The following is a 22,776-nucleotide window of genomic DNA, read 5'->3' as shown; positions in this document are numbered from 1 at the left end:
ATGCAAATCCAGTCCAGATGCCACAGGAGCTTGGACTAGAACGGCAGGGGTGGAAGACAAATGGAAGCATGATGATTTTGAGACACTTAGAAAGTAATATTAATTAGACGTTGTGATGAGTGGGATTGAGGTGGAGAAAGGGCCAAGGACCTGTTCAAGGTTGCTGGCTTGGTCATTTGATGGACAGTTCCTGTCCTGTACTGAATTTGGGCCACCCGGGAAAGATGAGGTTTGTAGGAAAAGATGACAGATCCAGATCCATGTTAGTTTGGGGAGCCTGAGACATATGCAAGAGCATATGTGAAATGGTTCAGTGTACCCAGGATGACCGCAGGTGCCTGCTGGCTCCGGATGCTCCAGTTCATGCTAGTTGTCCTGGCATCCTGTCATTTGGTGACTTGGTGCTGACACTCTCACAGGGTCCCTGTTTGGATGCTAAGTTAGAAGGTCCCCCTGGAAATTCATCTCTGGAGCTAGAAGTGTCAAGTGGAGTATTTGTGAACTGCCTGTTTATGAGTGAACACTGAAGCCGTGGGAATCCATGACACTGCAACAGCTGGGACAGCGGATACAGTGTGAAGGCAGACGGTGTAAGGGCTTGTTTCTGAGGAACCCCAGTATTTGCAGACCAACTAGAAGAGGACAGATACCAAGAAAGTAGAGAGGCAGTTGCTGAGATGTCACAGAGCAAAGGGAATCAAACTCTTCTTGGGCAATGATGTTGAGATCAAACTCAAGGACAATTGAAAAGTAGACTCTGGGTACAGCTACACATTCATCCTCAGTTGTGCCACACTGCAATAAGAGGCTCTGCCTGTAGGATCTCTAAATTCCTTCCTACTCCTAGAACCCTTGACTTCTAATAAACTAAGAGTGCAGCATGAGGTAAATGCTAAATAGATGTATAAACACTAGAGCAGCATGGGGGCAGAAAGAGAGAGGGAGATGAGTACCTCATTCTACTGAGCCAATCAAGGACAATTTCACAGAGAATGTTTAACCTGACACAGAAAGTGGGAAGACTCGTCCTGTGCTTGGAAATGCTAACTAAATCCCCTTGTGTGAGGCACACTGTGTCTAAGAGATGGGAGGTGGGGCTGGAAGAGGCCTGGCCAGACCAGGAGGTACGGACCTCGGCTTCCACGCTGAGTCTGGGCTTCTTCGTGACATGATCGGTTCAGGATTTTAGGAGGCATACTCTCCAGGGGCAATCTAGAAAAACGGATTGGAGAGACGAAAGACGGGTGGCAGGAAGCCCAGTCAGAAGACATTGTGCGCAATTAAGATGAGGGATGAGAGCCCTCGAGAGGAAACTGCCAGTGAGGATGGAAAGCAGGGGCGGGGACCAGAAACTCTGTGAAGTGAGAATGAGCAGGACGTGATGACTGATACGCACAGGTAGTGAGGGATGGAGCTGTCTTGAAGATGGCTCTTAAGCTTCCAGGATGTGTGAACAAACGGTATAATGGGATAATGTGCAAATACAGGAGAAGGGGCAGCTTTGCTCCTCAGGCCTGAGACAGGAGTGACTGCTATGGTTTGAATATTTGTGTCCCTCCAAAGTCCATGTTGAAAGTTAACCTCCAGTGCAACAGAATGAAGAGTGGCCTTGTGACGGCAATTAGGCCGTGAAGGCTCTGCTCTCATGGATGGAACCAGTGTCACAAAAGGGCAGGAGGGAACTAGCTAGGCCCTTTTTGCCCTTCCGTCCTTTCCACAATGTGAGGACACAGTGCCTGTCTCCTCTTCTGCAACCTGAGGACACAGAGCTTGTCTCCTCCAGAGGATGCAGTATTTGAGGCACCATCTCAGAAGCAGAGGCAAGGTGCTGGAACACTGAGTCTCCCAGCTTCTCAATCTTGGACTTCCCAGCCTCCAAACTGAAAAATAAATTTCTACTGTCCATAAACTATCTAGTCTCAGGTGTCTTCTCATAGCAGCAAGAACAGGTTAAGAGAGTGTCCAGAATATCAACTTGGAAATGATGAGGTTGAGATGGCACTGGAACAAACCCCACCCGATACATTGCTCTGTCTGCCTTGAGCTCGAGTGCAGTTTGCATTCCACATCTTCAGACTTAATCCCAGCTCACAGTGTCAGTTCTGCTGTCTAATTAGTACACATTTCTTTGGAGCTTCTAAAATACATGTCTTCTTCTATGTTTGTACCCCTTTCTTCACAGAGCCTAAGCCAATGTTGGGCTCATAATAGGTGTTTAATAAATGATAACTCTGGACACTTTAGAGCTGAAAAACAAAAAGGACTTATTTTCACTGGAGCCAACTAACATTTCAAAGACAAATGTTTAAAATGTGCTTTTCAGCAACACATTAAGAAATTCGCCAGGTGTGGTAGCTTGCCTGTAATCCCAGCAACTCAAGAGACTGAGGCAGCAGGACTGCCTGAGCCCATGAGTTTGAGGACAGCCTGCACAACATAGCAACACATTGGTTTTTTGTTTTTGTTGTTGTTTGTTTCTTTAAAAAAAGAAAGAAATCCATTGAACTATCTAATATGTTAGTGGATGTATGTTTGCATCTTTCTTTTTTTTTCTTTTTTTTTGGACTGAGCCTCACTCTGTTGCCCAGGCTTGAGTGCAGTGGCACAATCTTGGCTCACCGCAACCTCTACCTCTGGAGTTCAAGCGATTCTCATGCCTCAGCGACCCGTCCCAACTAGCTGGGATTACAGATGTCTGCCACCACACCCAGCTAATTTTTGTATTTTAACTAGAGACAGGGTTTCACCATGTTGGGCAGGCTGGTCTCCAACTCCTGACCTCAAGTGATCTACCTGCCTCGGCCTCCCAAAATGCTGGGATTACAGACATGAGCCACCATGCCTGGCCTGCATCATATATTTTTAATATTTTTAGATTATATTTTTAATTGACAAGTGTATGTATCTATGGGGTACAATGTAATTTCACAATCCACATGTATACATTACAGAAGAATGTACCAGGCTAGTTAGCATTTCCCTCACTTCAAATATTTATCATTTCTTTGTGGTGAGAACATTTACAATCCTCTCTTTTAGCTCTTTTGAAAAATACAATAGGTTATTATTATAGTCACCTTGCTGTGTAACAGGTCACTAGAGCTCATTCCCACATCTAAATGAAACTGTACCCTTTGACCAACGTCTCCCCTTCCCCACACCCCACCCCAGCCTCTGGTAACCACCATTCTACTCTTCCATGACTTCAACTTTTTAGACTCCACATGTAAGTGAGATCATATGGTATTGGTCTCTCTGCATGACACATTTTTAAAAGAAACAAACAAGACAGATCCAAATGCTAATTCTGTTAATGAAACTGAAATAATTTTTACTACATTCAAGATTGTCTTATAATTTTTTCTACTCAATAAATCAATATGCTGAAAATTTACATTATAAAATTTGGACACAACATTTCCATAGACATTTTTCTGGAATCTCTAAATCTTTAAAGAGAATATTCTCGTTAGATCATTCTAACAGTAACATGGAAAAAGGTAACCATTTATTTTCTCTTTTTAAAAAAAAGAACCAGAATATACTTAGAATGCTGACCCTGTCAAGGTAGATTTTTTTCCCCCACAAAGCATCCCTGTTATCTGGCATCACTAGCCGATGTGTCTTAATAAATTTTTTATCTCTCGAAATGTCAAAATCTTTCCATCTTTTTCATATAAATTTTGGAAAATGCATCACACACATTGCCCTCTTAAGTGGCTGTGGACCATCAGTATGAGTGTTCACTATGTTATTGCTATTGTGTCGCCGCTCCCTGGATAAGACATCACACACTGTCACTTCTCCGGCCATCCACGGGCTGGACTGGAACAGCCTCTCAGCTCCTCTTCCCCTTGAGCTTAGCGCTTCTAATGGGTAACTCGGCAAGCCAGGGATCAATGCTGCTAAGAATTATTCATTAATTGAAAGTAAGATTCTAGGTGACAGCCCAAATACAGCGCAGGAGCTCCGTGGCTGCACTGTGGTCATTCTTCCCTAAATGAGAGCTCCTGTTCCCAGCATTCTGATGGCTGGAAAGCATGTGCCACCATCCCGATACACACACACACACACACACACACACAGACACAGAGTCATACACACTATCCATTGCTCACTGCACACCTGGCCCCACTAGGGCCTCCCTTCATCTTCACAGCCACTCCACAAGAGGGTATGTTTAACATCTCAATTTCATGGTTTCCAAAGCGACTTCATGGTACAGATGGACTTAAATTTTAGTCTCCAAGTTCAATTCCAACACCCTCCACAAAACCATAATGGTAAGCACGACGTTCACTATGAGGTGCCGATGACAATGACTCCAACAACTGAAGACACTACTGCCATCACCATCTCCACAGTGTCTGCTGCGTGGGGGCCCCAGGCCAGGCACCTGGCAACAGCAACACCACCAGCCATCGTTACAAACCCCATGTTCAGATGAAGAAATAAGGCTCAGAGACGAGGCAGCTTTGCCCTAGGTCACACAGCACATAAATGACAGACATGGGATTTGAGGACTTCTCTAATTTCAGAGCCCAACTTGGTCACCACAAAGTAATGAAAACCAGTGTGCTAGGGGAATTTTATTGATCTTTTTATTATTTTAACATAACAGTTAAGACTTATTCCAATACATCATGTTTAACATTAGATTTTCCTTTCTTAGAGAATTTAGTGTCAGTATTCAGGCAACATTCAAATGCTAGCAAAAATATCCCAATATAATTTAGTTCTAGCTGGCCACTGGAGCTCTGCTCCAAACAATAGGTGTATTAAGAGTGGCAAGAGCTGAGTATTGACTCTGGGAGGCAGAGATGGAGAGATAAGCACAGGGATGGGCAAGGACAAAGGATAGACCTAAGTGCTACTGCCACTTAACCCGCTCCCTCCCTGCCATGAGTAATTTTTACAGGAGGCCTGCTGGTAGCCTGGGTTTCTGCTTTAAAGGAGGAAGAAGTGTACTGCAAACTGAAAACATTTTCTCCTCCAAAATGGGTAGAAAAGGATGGCATTCAAGATTACTCACAATCTGGACCCAAGCTCTCTCTCCAACCCTTCCTGGATTTCTCCATGAGGGAGCCTCTGCTGGAGACCTACTGCTCATTCACAGTCTCCCAAATCCGTCAGGCAGATCTCCGCGTCTACATCACAGGTTGCAAACTGGTAGCCCAACTGCCAAACCCAGGCTGCAGACTTGTTTTGTTTGATTTGTGTGCTTTGTATGTTGTGTGGTTTTTATTCCCCCAATGAGCTCACATTTGAAAATCTAGAGACTTCACACAATCCATCTTCTGGCATTTCTCGAGAAATCTCACAATCTGGCAACACTAGGTTTCACCCTCACATGGCAATGACTAGTCTAGAGGCGCGACGTGGCTTCTCCTTTTGGAGAAAGCGTGTGCCCTTTAGTTCACAGCCCTTACCACTCCCCATGTCTCTCTGACTCTGAGGCTATGTCAACACTGTTTACCATCAAACTTGCTCCGTTGTTTTTCTAACAGTGAAGAAATATTTCTCTGTACCAATGTTTCTTTCAAAAGTGGAAAAAAATAAAAGACAAAGAGAACTACATATTTTAAGAAATATGGGAGGACACATATCTTGGTAGACGTGAAAATGTAATATGCAAATAAACTGGCCAAATTCACTGATCTGCGCTACCTGTTCAGGAAGTCAGGCTTGCCATTGTTGATTTCTCAGCTGTCTATTGTGTTTCGCTCTCCTGGAATGCCCTTACCTCTCCCGGTCAAATCCTTGTCTCTTTCCAGAGACCCACAGTCTCCAGCCACATCTTTTGTCCTCATCTAAATGCTGGCAAGTCTGTGTTGGTACTATCTATTTAACATGAATCACAGGAGATCTTAAAACAATAGAACCATAGACTTTTAGAACCTGAGCAGTCGTAGGTGATGACCTAAGTCCAGAGGCCACAAACCTTTTGTGGAGAGGAGCTATTCTCTAGTGAGGACACTTGACATTGATGTAGAGTGAGGGAAAATTTCATTCCTGCATCAATTATTTACTGTTGGACTCTTCAGGGCCAGGCACTGTGTCAGCAGCTGAGGCTCTACTGAGAACAGGGAAGAAGGGTCTTTGCCTTCACAGGGGGTTTTTGTGGGCAAGCGTGCAACAAACATTTTGCCAAGTTATTCCACGGGGAAGGAGGCAAATGGTCAGCTTTTGTTCTTCTCAGGGCACTGGCTTCCAATGCCCCACTTTGTTGGGTGTCTCCGGCCTTGAGTGGTTGGGGGAAAAGGATAAGCCACGTGTTCCTACTGTCTCAGTTCACTATGTTTCGAAACATTTGTGAGCCCCAGGGCCCCTCTGTTATTTGTTAGCAGTTAAGGCTGGAGGACCTTTGCAATGTCTCAGAGTTTCAAGGCACTGCTAATGTCTGCATGCTGCAGGAAGGGTGCATGCTAGAACCATTAGTTTGCGTACCCCCTTCAGTTCTCTGACATTTCAAAGATCCATGGGCTATTCACATACGATCTGACCAAAGTAGTAATTCTTCTATTACCTCTCCTGGCTTTCTTAGTAACTTTAATTACTGCCAGTTACCTCTTTATGTCATGCCTCAACTAGAAACGAAAGCTCCCTGTGACTCTAAGATCAGGCCTTATTTCTTCTCATCTTTTCCAGGACACAGTCACTTGGACACAAGAGCATGGACGAAACACATGGGGCTGGATTTAAATGAATTGAGGGAGAAAAAATGGCTGTATCAATAAAGCACACACTATCAATGAAGACATACGTTCAGATCAGAGCAGAAATTTATTGTATTTATATTGCCTCGTAATTTTTATAGGTTCAGTGGCAGTGGTTAATATTAATTTCTAATAATTTAAATAAGATAGGAGAAAATCTTAAGTTTTGACTGGTAAAAACTGTATTACTCCCTGAAAAATTCTCAAAAGTTTCCCTGAAATCATCATTTTTCACATTTTGGCTTTACATCTGATGCCTCACCTTGCCCTCTCGTTCTCCAAAGAGCAGTCGTCAGACAACATATATTCTCTAGAACCTCAAGTAAGGAGAAAACAAAAATAACTGCATTATAAACAACATCTTTTACAACTAAATATTAAAGTTAATAGTTGTATACAATTTTCTAATCTCAGAAAATATCGTTACCTATTTCTAGAGATACCCAGTCTTACTGTACATGAAGACAGAAAAAATTATGATGCTATAAAAGAGAGATACGGCTGGGCATGGTGGCTCACATGTGTAATGCCAGTACTTTGGGAGGCTGAAGCAGGAGGATCACCTGAGCCCAGGAGTCCAAATCCAGCCTGGGCCACATAGACCCTGTCTATAAAAAAAATTTAAAAATTAAAATAAAAAAAAAATTTTAAAGAAGATAGGCTGTTCTAAAAAGTTTACAAATTTAACATTTATTAAAGTTTATATATGGCCACAGTTTATCATTTTCTTGTATAAATACTATGACTGTAACTAAATATGTTGAATTTTTCTACAGCGTTAATTCACTGTACATTTAAGTGCCTATGTGACATCAGTTATTCTCCAACTTGGAACATCAAATTAAATGTAAGGGTTTAATACATTTCTCTCTAAAATATATTTTAATGGGGTTTTCTAAAAGTAAAAAAAAGCTATATTTTGTCTACATTTCCAATTATGGCATCACTTTAGAAAAACGATGGATATAACAGACACTGGGAACTACTAGAGTGGGGAGGGGAAAGGGTTGCAAACTTAACTGCTGGGTACTATGCTCACTGCCCGGGTGACGAGATCATCCGTACCCCAAACCTCAGCATCAGGCAACATACCCATGTAACTAATCTGCCTGTGCACCCCTGAATCTAAAAGGAAAGTTGAAATTATTTTAAAAAAGAAAAGAAAAACAATGATTCACAGAAGTGTAGCAATCACTTGCTTCAGCGGCACATACCTCCACAAAAATGCACTTGTTCTGGAGAAATTGTTAAATTTTCAGTGATTTTTTTCTGCATATTAGTTACCAAAATTGTTGTGTTTTAACATTTGCAATTCTTCCTGATAACCACTGTCATAATGACTCGAAAATTAACAGATTCATCATGGGTCTATACACAACATAGTCCTGTTCTCCTTTAACGTTCCTCTATCACCAACATTCATAGGAAGTGAGTTGCACAAAACACATGTACTTGTAATTACATTTGCAAAAAAAAAAAAAATCCTCAAACAGCTGTGGAGACAGCAAAGATTAGAATCTGATAGTGGCTTAGAATAATGAAGAAAGGGATTGTAAGGGTTCAGCTACAGAGCTGATGAAAGATGGAAGGAAAACCTGCTCTTCAAAATCCTTAATCTGTATTACTTCTAAACTCTAAATTGAAACACATATATTCCAAGAATCTGAAATAATAAATGATGAGTAATGTTTCTCGACCAATGATTTAAGATATGTATTAAACCTTGTGTTTTACTAGCAATAAATTCAAAATTTGTATATTATTTACCTAAAATGTTTGAAGGTCTTATTTAAATTATTATTCTTCCAAAAATCTCATAAAATAATTGAAATTTGGTTACATCTAGCTCATTTCTAGGCAGTATTATTTATTTCTTAACATTACATTTTCACCAATTATGAAAGTCTAGAGTCCTTGATGAAGGCTTGACTAACCAGTCATACTGAATTGATCATAAAATAATCTTTTAGTTTCCTTATTATAAATAGTGAATAACAGAAAATAATTTTTAGTATCATATATCTTTACTACAGATATAAAATCTTTAAGATGATGCAGAACAGAAATATGACAATTATAAAGAGCCATCTTTTGAAGTTGATCATATGCTTCAATGAGTAAGTACACAGACACCAAAATTATTTATATTGTAGAAAAACCTAGGCCGGGCGCGGTGGCTCACGCCTGTAATCCCAGCACTTTGGGAGGCCGAGGCGGGCGGATCACGAGGTCAGGAGATCGAGACCATCCTGGCTAACATGGTGAAACCCCGTCTCTACTAAAAATGCAAAAAAAAATTAGCCGGGCGAAGCGGCGGGCGCCTGTAGTCCCAGCTACTCGGGAGGCTGAGGCAGGAGAATGGCGTGAACCCGGGAGGCGGAGCTTGCAGTGAGCCGAGATCGCGCCACTGCACTCCAGCCTGGGCGACTAAGCGAGACTCTGTCTCAAAAAAAAAAAAAAAAAGAAAAACCTACTGTATTGCCTCACTTTGCAATTTTTATAGTGAACTTTACTACTCTTTTAAAACTTTTAGAAGCTTGTAGCCTCAGAAATAAGAGCCCATTTATTAAGGAAAATTAATTCCCCATAATAAATTATGCTTTTTTATGTGGCATTACTTGTGTTTTATAAGTAAAATGACTCAGTTAGCTAATACTTGGTATTTTCTAATTTTGAATAGGACCAATTGTCTTGCATTTGATTGACACTGACTAAATGAAAATTGATATAAACACAATTATGTAATCTGACCACTTAATTTTCAATTTTAAATATATTTATTGGACCAAAAAAAAGGAGGTCTCCTTAGAATGACACATTTTTATCCAACTGTTATGCTGTGCAAACAATTGTTCATTACAAGTTGGAAATACACTCACATAATATAATGTCCTTTCATTTTCTTTTTTAAAATCCATGACCAAAGCAAGCTATAATATGCTCACATTACATACACGTGTATTACATACACATTCAGAGAAAATTAACTAACCCTCATATATATGATGGCTTCATTTTTACATGTCACTATTTTCTTCTCAAGTTGCTTTCAATATTAACAAGAGGAAAAGCTCACAGAGAACTTGCATCAGGCCATGGACTTTGCAGACTCTACTGAGGAGGTACCCCACTTAAATGACTGAGTACCCTGCAATAATCAATGCACTGGTCATCTGGCATAAACGGAAAAGCATTATTCAGTAGATAATCTGGCTTCATTATCTTGCATCAAAATAGTAACCTCTGGATTTCACTGAATCCATTCATACCTAACATATATTCAGACTAAAATTCCATATAAATATTAGATTTAGGAAAGAAACCAATTAATTTTTTAAAGGAAAATGAAATGATAGCTAGTCTAGTGCTACTTGATAAAACTATTGTATAACAGATTCTGGGATCACAGATTTATGGGAGAATGTATAATCCTTCATCAAAGAGTGGCAGCTTATCCACCAAGCTTCCTATCCCCGACAGGCTATTCTTTTAAAAGTAATAACAAGGGCCTAAAAACTATGTAACACTCTCCCACCAAAATCAGCCATTTCTACCAAAGATTCTCAATAGTAAAAGAACCAGAACTTCATCCTGAAAGCCTCTAATCTTTTAAGGAAAAAAAAAAGCATAATGTGCATTAATAATTTATATCTATTCCTAAATCAAGTGGTTATGTTCCAGACTTAAAATTAAGTGATAAAAATTACATTAGAAGGTATCATTGTTTTTAAAAGATAAAAATAAAATAATAAAAAATAATCCCTATGAGGCTTACATTAGTAACATTTTTCCAAGACTATGAACTATTTATACTTTGCTTTCCTCAACATTTAAATTTTAAAAGTGAATTATACAGCCTTTTGAAAGTTCAAGTGGTAATTAAACAACCAATCCACACATCTTACATCACATTTACATGAAATACGTGATACATTCATGATTTAAGTAACTCACATTATCCTTTGCTGATAGCTCAATATAAAATTTACCAAACTTGATATGTTAAGATTTCCATCTGAAGTACAGCACAGTTTCTAAAAGCTACTTTCATCAGGTGATGTGAGGAGAATTAACTGATGGCATCTCACAGAACAAGCACTCGGTCCTCTCCTTCAGATCTCTCATTTGTCACAAGATATCAAACAACTCCAACATGGAGCTGAACTAGAACTAGATTTGAAGGCTCAGATTTTATAGAAAACTTTCAGAATGAGAAACTGGACTTCTGTCATGGCTATACTGACTGAGAGTTGACCCAGGTTACTAACATCATGCTTGAATGAAATGCAAGATTATATTAGTTTTATTGAAATTACCTTAAACCAGAATACCAAGCATTGATGTATCTTAAAATTTGACACTTGTCTTGCAAATGCATTCATGCTGTGTGACTAAAGATATATCATTCATCTTTCACATATGTAATAACTTTTTTGTTATCTGTATGGATTTTACAAATACGTATATTCATGATATTCTCCCAATATCTAAATTATATAAACTGTAATCTTCATTAAATTGAGATATTTTTATAACTTTTAGAACACCAGATTTATCGGATCACCTTGTTTCTTTTTTAGGCTCCCTTAAAACAGACTTCAGTTAGTGTATGTTTTGATTACTAATATTTTTTAATTCTTTATTTATGGGTTCTAAATCATATTACCAGTATAAAGAAAGATCTGAAGTCCCCTGAATAGTGGAAACATATAAAAGATAAAAGTCCAGGTGTAGATAATTTAAATTATTAGGGTTTCTTTATACACATCTTTAGTAAATCGATATTTGAACCTCAAAATATATAAAATTAGGTCTTTCTGAGACTGCACTTTTAACCAAAAGGTACTACACTTCAAATTCTTACAGGAAGAATTTTAAAAATAAATTAAATATTTAAAATTACATCTTTTTCTTTGGTTTAAGTTACAACACTAGGCAAATTTTGTAGCATCTACTATCATACTAATTAAAATAATACAGAAAATTATATCACAACCAAAACACAGGATAAAAAACATTTTTAAAGTATTTTATCTTTAGTAAACTGTTGACTCAAAGTCCCTGTTACATGTGTAATTTTTTAAATTAGTAAAAATTGAAGAAAATCTTACTGGCAAATCAACTTAACATACCAATATTGTTTATTAAAAAATTGTAGTGCCAGAGTCTTTTCATTCAGAGATTGTATATTCTAGGACAAAGTAACAACTGAAATTGAAGAGTAATTTGCTTTACTTAATTTTGTAATCACAAAAAACATGATAGGGTATTCTACTCATATTTGGAAAAAAAAGATATAAGGAAGCATAAAAATTATTCTACAAGTAAGGATTCATTTCTGGCTTGATAGGTATACATTACATACAAGTAACAACTTTAATTTTTGTTTAAATTAAAATTTATTTTAAATGTTAAATATGTTAGTAGCTCCTTAGAAGAAAAACAAGTTGAAATTTAAAGTAGAAATATCAACTTATAAACGTATTATAGACAGAAAATGTCTGTTCTACTTAAATTTGAAGGATAACATCCTGGCAGAAGTTCTCTTCAGCTTTCACCCCTTTCTGAACCCTTTCTGAACTATTACATTCATTAATAGTTTTGTAAGGCAACAAATGTACTTTCTTTCTCCTAGCACGTCTCATTATTTTCAAAAGCTCTTCTAATTATTTGGGAATTTTCTGAAAGTATTAGCTAAAAGATGAGGAATAACATTTCAGTTATTTTCACTGTGTCAAGTTATTCTCACTATTACTGATACCATCATAAAATTCAGCCATATCCTTGTAAGAATGCCTTATTTTTGTGACAATCAAGAGATAAAATATGTGTATACTACCGTTTTTATTTCTTTGGAATATTATAGTTCATCACTTACCTATAATAGGTATTTAGATTACTAGATTAGCTTTTATTATTTGCAGTATTTTAACCTACACTTAACTATTCTCATCATTACACAAAATTTAAGTGAAAAAATTTTAAAGTTTTCAATATTCATTTCATTTTTGCTTATAAATATAGAAAAATGTAATAACACTGTTCAAGATGCTTTTGTTTTTTGGGGATTTTTTTTTTTTTTTTTTTTTTCTCTTAAGAGAAAAAAAGTCACAGATTTGTTCTTAAAGAACTATAGGAGGGATAGCTTTCTTTAGCTGAAAGTTATTATAAATTCTGAAAGAAATAAAATTCACAGCTGTCTTCCCCTGGTTTTCATAATGATTTCAAATGGCAAGCTCTGTGCCAATTTTCTTAAGAGCTATTTAAAAGAACCAGTCCCTTGCCAATTTTTTTCTACCTACATGTTGACAAATTCCAAATTCCCTGATAAAAAGTATTAGAATAGATGTTACTCTTTAAAAAGAACATTAGGTAGACTGAAAATAAACAATGAAGTTTACTTTTCAATAGCGCACTTTTTTTTACCAAAATAAACATAATCTCATATTCATATATTTGCACATGCTTCATGCAAAGTATTTCACATGCCTCACACATTTCTCCCTGTATATTATGATAACTCAATCCTGTCTTTTCACTGTCTGCATAACGTACCTTCTAGTAGGCAGTCCAAGAACATAAACTCTCCTAAGATACCATCCCAGTATAGAAGCCACATGCTGGACTCGATAGGATGCTGGAGACGCTCGAGTGAGGACCTCTTCTTTGGAAACGCCCCTGTTATCAAAAAGACACCTCCTGGTGCAGAGAGGAGGGTCAACAATTCTAGTCACAAAATATTAGCTGAGCATAATTTAACTCAAAAGGAAATAATCCATTCTAATAAAAAAGTAGCTTTTCTGTTAGGGGGAGGGAACAGAGGACCACAAATCCACGTCACCCTCCTATTCAGAGGTGTGCTGCTATCTTCATAAACAGCCACTACATTCAGAGGTGCTACGGAATCGGACTGAAGGAAGACAGTCATTAACAAGCTGTTAATTCTTTCTAAGTAATGGCAACCTGAAGAGGGATTAGCATAAGAATTCTAGCAAATATTACGAGTAATTAAATAAAGGAAAGAATGACTACAATATATTAAGACTTGTATCTTTAAAGGTAAGTGGCCTTTATAAGTTACCTCCTAAATGATCTTTTTAAATAATCAGAGTTGTGTGGATTTTTTTAAGTCTCTATATAGACAACTATAACTTGATTTTCAGTCTCAAACAAAGACAGCATGCCAATAAAATAGAGCTGTTAGTACATTTTCTTTTTCCATCAATATAAGAAACTGTATACAATATTTGGAATGTCTTGCACTAATTTTAAGAACTGATATTCTGATTCTCCTGTAGGAATTGAAAATACATATATTTAAAAGTGAAAAAATTTACAAGTTAATTTTCTTCTGTACTTACCCAATTAAATGAAATGACAAAATTTTCCCTTTTGTCTGCTTTTCCTGTCACACACCCTGCTACACACAGAAAATGCTCAAAGGATCATCACTCATCATAAAATACATTCGTTTTCCTATTTTCTCCTCTTTCTCTCTCTTTCTCTTACTCCCCTCCCTTCCTCTTTTCCTTTCTTCCTCCCTTCCTTCTTCCCTTATCTCTTTTTGGTTTTGAGGCAGAGACCAAGCAGACCCAGTTATAAAGTAACTGGTTGTTATTAAATAATATCCCATTCCAGGGCAAACAGATCACATTATCCCCACCGCTCCCCAACTACTCTAACAGAAGTAAAAACTACTCCACAATATTTGAGAATATACTATCAGCAAATGCAATGACTTTTGTATCCCACACTGACTTTCATATAATTATATAAATGATACTATTTTATATTATTAAATACAAGTGTGAACACAGGCACTATGTTTTCCCCAAAACAATATTTCTCAGAAGGTAGCACTGTGTTTTTGCATGCTCTAGTATAAACTACAGAACTATAAACATGGGCGAAATAGTAAATAATAATAGTAATAAATGCCACACCTCCACAAGTAATGATTAACTCCTAAACTTACAGAAAAGAATATAAGCATAGTTTAGTGTTATGCTACATTTCACTCCACACATGCTCCTAAACATATAAGAATTACCTATTTTCTGAAGGAAGTCAAGGAACTCAGTTAAGACTGCCACCTATCACAAACTTGTTTGAAAAGTCAGTGCTACCCGATCCTAGCTCTTCTAAGATTCCAAGAAAGTTTATCAACAGGAAAGTAAAATCTCAATATTATTATTATTACATGATATGGTTTCAATCATCTACTCATATGACTTATGAGTTCATTCTATGATACTGACATTAATTTGCACAGTGACTAATTTGAAATAGAAAGACATGGGTTTGAGTTGATCACTATCTTTAGCGAATTCCATGTAGCAGTTCTAACTAGGTAATCACCTGAGTTATTTAACCAAAACTACAGAAAATTTTATCGCAATCCGTCAAAATAATGAATCCTATTGTAGTTTCAGTATATGAAACATGTATATATCTCAGGGCATGTTTCTGTATTTTGATAGTCTATACTCTAATGCTTGTGTAAAATAACATTTTGAAAATGGGAGTTTAACTGCATTATGTTAGCATTTAAAACTATTTTAAATGGATGTCTTAAGCTAGAAAAACACCAATCCAATGCCAAGAATCTATCATTACAGAGAATAAAATAAAGATACATAGTTCTTATCAAGCTTTTTTCCTTCCTGAAAGTAAAGAGTAATGCCATTGTGGGAACTTTACACGCACTAGAAAGCAGTTACATCTGTCTTTAGAAATCATATATACTATAGATACATTAGAATGCTAATCTATATTAATCTTATATTCTGTGCTCCTAATATTTTGTTTGATTGGGACAACATGTATCACAATGCAATATGGACCAAAGCCCTAGAAAATCTTAATGTGGTCTTTCAGAAGAGAATTAAAAGCTGATAAAACCAAAGCTGACCAGGTACAAATAAGAAACAAATGCAGATATCACAGTGGGGCGATAACATCCACCATCTCTCCACATTTCCATTAAGGAATTACCTCCACATGCACTATCTTTCATTGTCAGGATTATGCCTACTATGTTATGAAATAAAGTTATAACACATGCATAAGAGGTCCATCCATAATTCTAAGAAATCTCTGAAAAACTGAACTAGAATGTTAATACAAACAAAAAAGGAAATAACCTAGATGGATTACAATTACTATTAATGACTCAAAAGGCCATAAAATCCTTTGATGGGCAAGAAAATATGCCTTGAGGCATATTGCATTTTGGGAAAACAGGTTATTTTAGTTGAATATATGTTAATGAATTCCTTCCTCATGTTTTATATAATTCTTAGAAAAAGTTCAAATTAGGTCCCCAATACGATGTTTTAATTATGAGAAGCAATCTTTCGAAACTCATACAAGCCATCACACTTGTTTGGAAACAAATGACTTTTCAAGATGGAGAAGTATTACTATCAATCACCAACAAGTTAATTCTACATAATAAGGCAGGTTTGGATGCAAACTGATCCATTGTGGAATGCTGTATCTAAAATTGATTACAACAGCACTCAAAATGAATGCAGTCCTCCAAACCACTTCTTTGCTCAGAAACATTAATCTCAATTAGAAAGAGAGCTTCATAATGGTAATGCTTGGGAAAAAAAAATTTAAAATAAATCAGGTTTTATAAGACACAACAATTAATCAGTTTTCAGACTAAGAAGGTTTTTCAGTTTTTTTTTTTTTTTTTTTAAGCACAAAATTTCCATCAGGTCTGTTGAAACAGCTGATATTTCCAAAGACAAGTTGTAAATGTATTCTAAAATAAGCTTACATAAAATAATTTTAAAATAAAAATTAGTTGTTGAAACTTTTAAATAACGTATTATTGTGGTACCTTTTCAATAGACTTTACTCCGAATGCATGTAGTCAATTTTTCTACGGGCTATCATTCCACTTTATAAGGCAATTATGAACACAACACTAACTTCAACTGGAAATTCAAAGGAGTATGTAATTGGTTATGGACCATAGTAAACGTTTGGTGGCAAACTATTATATTCTTTGCTCATATTCTCACCCTAAGTAAAGAAAGTATGTCCTCAAAGTCAAAATGGACAGTTGACTATCAAACGAAACACTGGGTAGATGAGCAATGTGTAATTCAACATGCTTAACAGGTTTCTACAGCACAGCTTCAAGAAAAGGGCAGACAGCTCATCACAGCTGCTGAATACACTGATTCGAATAAATATAAAACTTGGATGATATTCAGCCACCATCCAGAAATCAAATTTTTACGGGGTAAAATAAAGTTTAATAAAAAGGAGGCACATGCATTTATTTAAATAATCAATATTAATAAACTAATAAACTTGGCTTTGTTGGGTTTTTCTATCAGACTATGACCATGCTCTGAACTTATTCCCTAGTATTCCTATAGGTAGGATAAACTTCAGCATTTCCAAACACACATTTGCAGCTATTGCAAAAACACCATTTTTTGTACACCCAGCCTAACGGTGATTCAGTATTTCTGACAGGTCACTCTACTCACAATGATAGCCACGCACTCCTTCCTGCTTTCTTATTTGCTTGACTCTTTACAAAGAGAATAATTACTCTTGGCTCCCAGAAGCAAAGCTAAGAAAGAGTAGCTTGAACTTCCTAACTGGATCATTATTGTTTAGCTAGGTTTCCTTTCTGAATAAGTTTAAAAGTTTTCACTCTCTTTAGGAGCTTTCTTCTACTCAAACATAAGCATCCTTATCTTTCTTTGTCTTCACCCTAATAAGGCAGGCTCCTTTTCTAACCAAAAGACTGATGACACGCCTACAGAATCACAGTAAGAAAAACCTCAATAATTTACCTAAAACATCTTTCTAGAAAATAAACACAGCTATGCAAAATAATCCCATTTGGAGGAATAACTAGTCACAATTCTATAAATCTATCTGCTTTATTTCCAATAATCAAGTAATCCTCATTAGAGTGCATAGGTTGCTAACTTAAAGCTATTGGCACAGGGGGTTCATATAGTTTTCCAAACATATATAAACATTAGCATGGTGATTAGTTTAACTACATTTTTCATAAAAACTGTACAGTGCATGTAAAAATGTGTATTTGATTTGAACTACTTTTTCTAACTATATATTCTTTTCTAAGTTATTTAACATAAGACATATTTGTTTACTATTAGAAAAAATCTTTAAGAGGAATAAAAAAATCATGTAAGAAAAAAAGAGCGAGATTATTAAGGGAAATGCAACAGGAAAAGATAACAAAATCCTGAAATACACAATAGAATAACTAAACTCATTATAAACGCCTATCTTTGAAGAATTTAGGAATAATTTGTGAATGCCATGACATTTTAAAGTGGGATTAGCAAGTCTTATTACTGAACTAACCTCTCACTCTTAGATCAAGAATTAAATATTTGCTCTGCATTTAGAATTAAAAATCGAAACTTTCAGGGCTCATACAAGAATTTCATATATTAAGATATACATGCTCGAAGTTCTAGATAATTAAAAGTGTATTAAGGAATGCACAAAGCAAGATTGTTGAATTTATAAAATCTTGTGTTTTAATTGAAATATTAAAATAGATAATGAATTATTATCACACAGTTGCTCTTAATTCTAAAGTCAGTCTGTTCTCAATATATTAATACCCTAAAGACTACAAATACTTCTCCAAGTAGGCAACGGGGAAAAAGGGATATGCATCATTATTTTAAACAAATTCACTAAGGGAGTCAAATCACCAAATTCTGTTCAGTTGCAATATCATCTTTTGGGATACTCTTCCAAGCTTTCCAGAGATGCCATATCCACCTTTTTTCTTTTGACAAGAGAAGGGAAAGGTAATGCCTCAACATATTTCTATTTCCAGTGAAAAGACCACCCAGTGAATTCTGCCAGAGTCTACCAATGTTTGACAAAATACATTGTCAGAAGATAAGAAATAGAGCATGATGAAGAGAGAGTCCTGTTCTCGGGCATCCCAGCCGTTTGGGACCCTGTAAAAACTCTAGGACAGCTCTCAGCCTTTCATTTCCATTGCACCTCCTCACACATACCTGGAAACTTTTCTCTACCTCCAAATTACAATGACTTCGGAAAACACACGTATGTAATGTATTACACGGTACAAGTACTTGTTATCCTCCCTCCACAATAAAAATTAACAAGTTACCACTCCAGCTACCTTAAAGGTGAGGCAGTAAGAATGGAATCCAAGCTGCATAGTAAGATGCTCAGCAAAGATCAATCAGACACAACCCGCCTCAACCTAAAATATGTGAAGCTCTTTGTAATCGGTTGTAAAACACAAGAGGGACTTAGAATCTCAGTTGCAGGCTCATAAATTCGTAATTTTTGAAACGCCCAGCTCAGGATATTTTGTGTGTGTTTCCAGCCCCATCCAGAGTTTCCCGATCAAGTTTCAGCCGTGATCCACCACTCCCCACGTTACCCCTCGCCCCTCACTCTCCCTCCTTCACTCCTTTCCAACTTGGCTCCCTGGTCGCTGCAGAAGCCTTCTCTTCCCTGCCTGCCCCGGAAAGCGGTGACATCCCGGGGCTTTCCGCTCGCTGGAAGCCCCACAGGATCCTGTCAAGACGCCCCCGCAGAGGACGCGGGGCCCCGCCACACAGTGGGGGCCAAAGAGGACCAAGCGGGCTCCCCTCCCCGCCCCCACCGGGCGCCCAGCCTCCGGGCTGCCCTCCTCGGGGGCCCCGGGGCTCCCGAGAACCGGGGCACGGCGCCTGGCTCCTCGGGCGAGAGGCGCCGGCGAAGTTCCCACCTGAGCCGGCAGCCGGAGGTGGCGGGCGCGAGGGCGGGGCGGGGACTGGGAGGCCGGACGGCGGAGAGAGCCCGCGCCCCGGGGAGATGCCCCCGCGCCCGCCGCCTCCCGGGGCCAGTGGCAGCCACGCGCCGTCCCGGTTCGCGCTCGCCCGCTCCCGGCGCCGCGGCCCGGCACTAGGACCCCAGAAAGGAAGGAGGGCGCGCCGGCGGCGGCGCCGCACTTACCGCGCTCGGCTCGCCCGCGCCGCCGGCTCGCTCCCCGGCAGCAGCCGCCGCGTCCGCCCGAGCCGCGCGCACACCGCGCCGGGCCAAATTCAAAGGAGCCGGGCGCGGGGGAGGGGGGCCCCGCCGAGGGACCGGGGAGCGGGCGCCGGCGGGGCGGGGGCGGGGAGGGGGCGCGAGTGTTACAACTTCCTTCCCTGCCCGCCCCCGGCCGCGCGGCCCCGGGACGCGGGAGGGGAGGGCGCTGGCGCGCCAATGAGTTCACTTTCTTTCTCTCCCCCGCGCTCCCCCTCTCCCCGCCCGCCGGCCCTTCCAGCCTCCTCCAAGGCGGCGGACCAGGCCGGGCCGGAGTTTTCGGGGCTCGGCCCGCGAGCGGGAGGATCGGGGAGGCGAGGGAGGAGGAAGGCGAGAAGGGCCAGGTGAGGAGGCCCCCGGGACGCCCGGCCGGGGAGCGGCATCCAGGACCGTAATTGTGCGGCGGGGGACGCGCCGGGCCGAGTGTGCCCGAGCCCGGGCGCGTACACGTGTCCGTGTGTGTGTGTGTGGGAGTGTGCGAGGGAGAGGAGGAAAGGAGAGGAGCCTACCATGCGCTTCCCCCGGTGCAGATCGCGGGAGAGCCCAATCACGGGGCGAGCTGGACCTGGCTGTGATCATTTATAATCCTTGACTCCTCTGCTCCGCCACTTGTCAAGATGACAGGTACTTTATTTCTTCTTCTTTATTCAAAAAAAGAGATTCCCCGTTTACTGCCTTTTTCTGTCAAATGGGATTTGCCGGACTGAACCACGTTCGCCGCCCCTCCCTCCTTCCCTCCTCCCGGCCGCGTCGGGTTCGGGAAAGCACCGAGGCTCCCATGCTGTGACCAATCAGTGCCTCTACTACTCTCGCCGTGATTTAGGGGTCATCCGTGAATAACACTTCACGCTGATGAATGGCTCTTGCCGGCTTTCGGCTCTGATGAGGGGTCTGCCCGCCGCTGATTGCAAACACTAATGAACTTACTGCGCCATTTGAAATTCACACGCACCAACAAAGTGCGGGGGTACGTGCGTGGGGGTCTGTCCTTTTCTGCTACGGGTGGCGGCGAGGCGGCCCTGGGGGAGGGGGCGGGTAATTGCTTTGGACTTAAGTGGAAACACTTCTCTGTGTAATCAAACCTCTAACCTTCTTAGAAAACTACTTTTCTTGATCTTCCGTAGGGTGGGCATTTCAGGTCAGCGGAGTCACCCGAGGAGGTGGGAGTGCAAGACACTGCCAGGAAGACGGATTCCGAGGCAGAAGGGTGTAATTAAGGATTTCCACCCCCGGTAGGCGGCCCGTCCTTTGCAGAGCCTCTGAAAATGACCCGCGCCTTCCTTTCTACAGTGTCCTTTCGTCCGAGACCGAAAAGCGCAAATGACCTTTGGACAGGGAAGGGAGGCAGTAAACACTCAGACTTCCTTACCAGCCCCATTCGGCACTGTAGCACAACAATTGTCTGTCCCCCGGCTTCAAGCACCTAGGCCTCCGCCCAGCATCACCTTGCCAGGGGCGGACCCGGGAGTCCTCCGAAGGCTCCACGCCCCGCTTTTACTACTCTTCCTTCTTCTCCATTCTCCCCTCAGATTAGCAGCCGAACACTGTCCCTGCCTCGATTTTGTTTGCTGTGGGAGGGAAAAAAAAGTTTGCTGCTCCTCCCAAGACACTGCCACTTTCTACCCACCGCAGCGCTGGCTCCCGGCTCCCCGCTCCCCAGCCCCCGCCCCCGCCCCCTATCTGCAGGAAAGTCCTCCCCCGGAGCTTCCGAAACTGCTGGAAGTTCCAGAGTTTTGTAGCTCCGAATGGGCGACCTGAGCAGAACCGCTCTCTGGCTCGGCGGTCCGTGGGATCCTTCAGGCTCCTTTCGGGTCCGGGACGGGGCGGTGGCAGAGGTGGGGCATGCGCGCTTGGGACTGCCGAGTGCGTGCGGCTCCCCCGTGGGCGCCCGAGCATCTCCCTGCCTTCCCCTGGGACCCGCAGTCCGCAGGTGGAGGGCTGAGACCCGGCGACCAGGCCTGCCCCGGCCGCCGCCGACCTGTCCTTGGAAGCGTGGCGGAGACTGGTGCGCTCCCAGTCTCCTCGCGCCACCGTCCACTTTCAGCTTCAGAGCGGAGGATTCCGCCGACCTGTACCTGTACTCGGCCGTTAGGAAGTCCACTTGCATTTTTAACTGCCGTGCAGAACCAGAAACAGATCGAGCACTGGGAGAACACGGACGACGCCTCCTAGGAAAGCCTGAACCTTTATGATAGTTTCTCCAAAATTTGGGCTAGAAGGGAGGAGAATCCCTAAACTCGAACTAGTGTGCCCAGACCCACAGCCCGTGTTCCCGAAGTTGCTAAGTGCCCGAGCGCAGCGCGTTAAGTAGAGAAGTCTTGGTAGTAAGCGAACCCGACCCGGCTCTCGGGGCACTACTGATGGAAAGCAGCACACGCACATCTTTGCGGGAAGAATCTAGAGTCACCCTGGGATAGATCCATCTCCTTCTGCCACTGAATTTCACACTTGAAAAAGATAAGGTCATGGGGGCGAATTAATGATATCCCCCACTCATTCTAACCATTCTCATTATTTAAAAAAAAAAAAAAAGCTTGTTAATTATGAAGATATGTCCCAGATATTACATGAAGAGCATGCAAACTACTTGAAATTTGAATCCGGACATGACCGTAAGGAAACTCTTTCATAAAGCACTTTTGTGGCCCAGTTCCCACACGCACACAAAAGTATTAGGTCTTTAAAACTTTTGTTAAGTATGTAAGTGAGACTCCCTCCTACTATCTAGGAATACACAATAGAGATGAGACACTGCCCCAATCCTAAAGAGGCCAGAACTGAAGTGCTACATTGTGGTAGTTGGGGGATGCTGCTTTTTTCCAGCTCTTTTTTCCTAGAATCCTCATTACAGCTAACGCTGGTAATAAAGGTAGGAAACAATAGAACTCATAAAACTTAGAAATGGCAATAAATCTTGGCTCCTGTCTCTAGCCCAGTTCCTTCTTACATGAGATTCAAAGTTTTTCAGTATGCAATGCTGAACATTTACACTATG

At 40.5% G+C, this 22,776-nt stretch overlaps 1 protein-coding gene and 1 pseudogene across 2 annotated transcripts in view; one reads left to right on the top strand and one right to left on the bottom strand.

Annotated features, from left to right (window-relative positions):
• TENM3 (teneurin transmembrane protein 3) overlaps positions 1-20,462 on the bottom strand; it is a 657,776-nt gene extending 637,314 nt beyond the window's left edge. The window contains exon 1 of the mRNA XM_025385351.1: positions 20,291-20,462. The gene's annotated coding sequence lies outside the window, so the exon portion shown is untranslated. The remainder of the gene's footprint in view (positions 1-20,290) is intronic.
• On the top strand, positions 19,949-22,548 carry LOC112624591 (annotated as a pseudogene). Its single transcript, XR_003119434.1, has 4 exons — positions 19,949-20,125; positions 20,312-20,405; positions 20,605-20,748; positions 20,906-22,548. The product of XR_003119434.1 is annotated as an uncharacterized LOC112624591 (transcript).
• Positions 22,549-22,776: the final 228 nt, after the last annotated feature.

This window comes from Theropithecus gelada, chromosome 5, assembly GCF_003255815.1.
Source record: "Theropithecus gelada isolate Dixy chromosome 5, Tgel_1.0, whole genome shotgun sequence".
Taxonomy (NCBI): Eukaryota; Metazoa; Chordata; class Mammalia; order Primates; family Cercopithecidae; genus Theropithecus; species Theropithecus gelada.
Note: the sequence above shows the minus strand (reverse complement) of the source record. Positions and strands in the feature narration are given on the sequence as shown.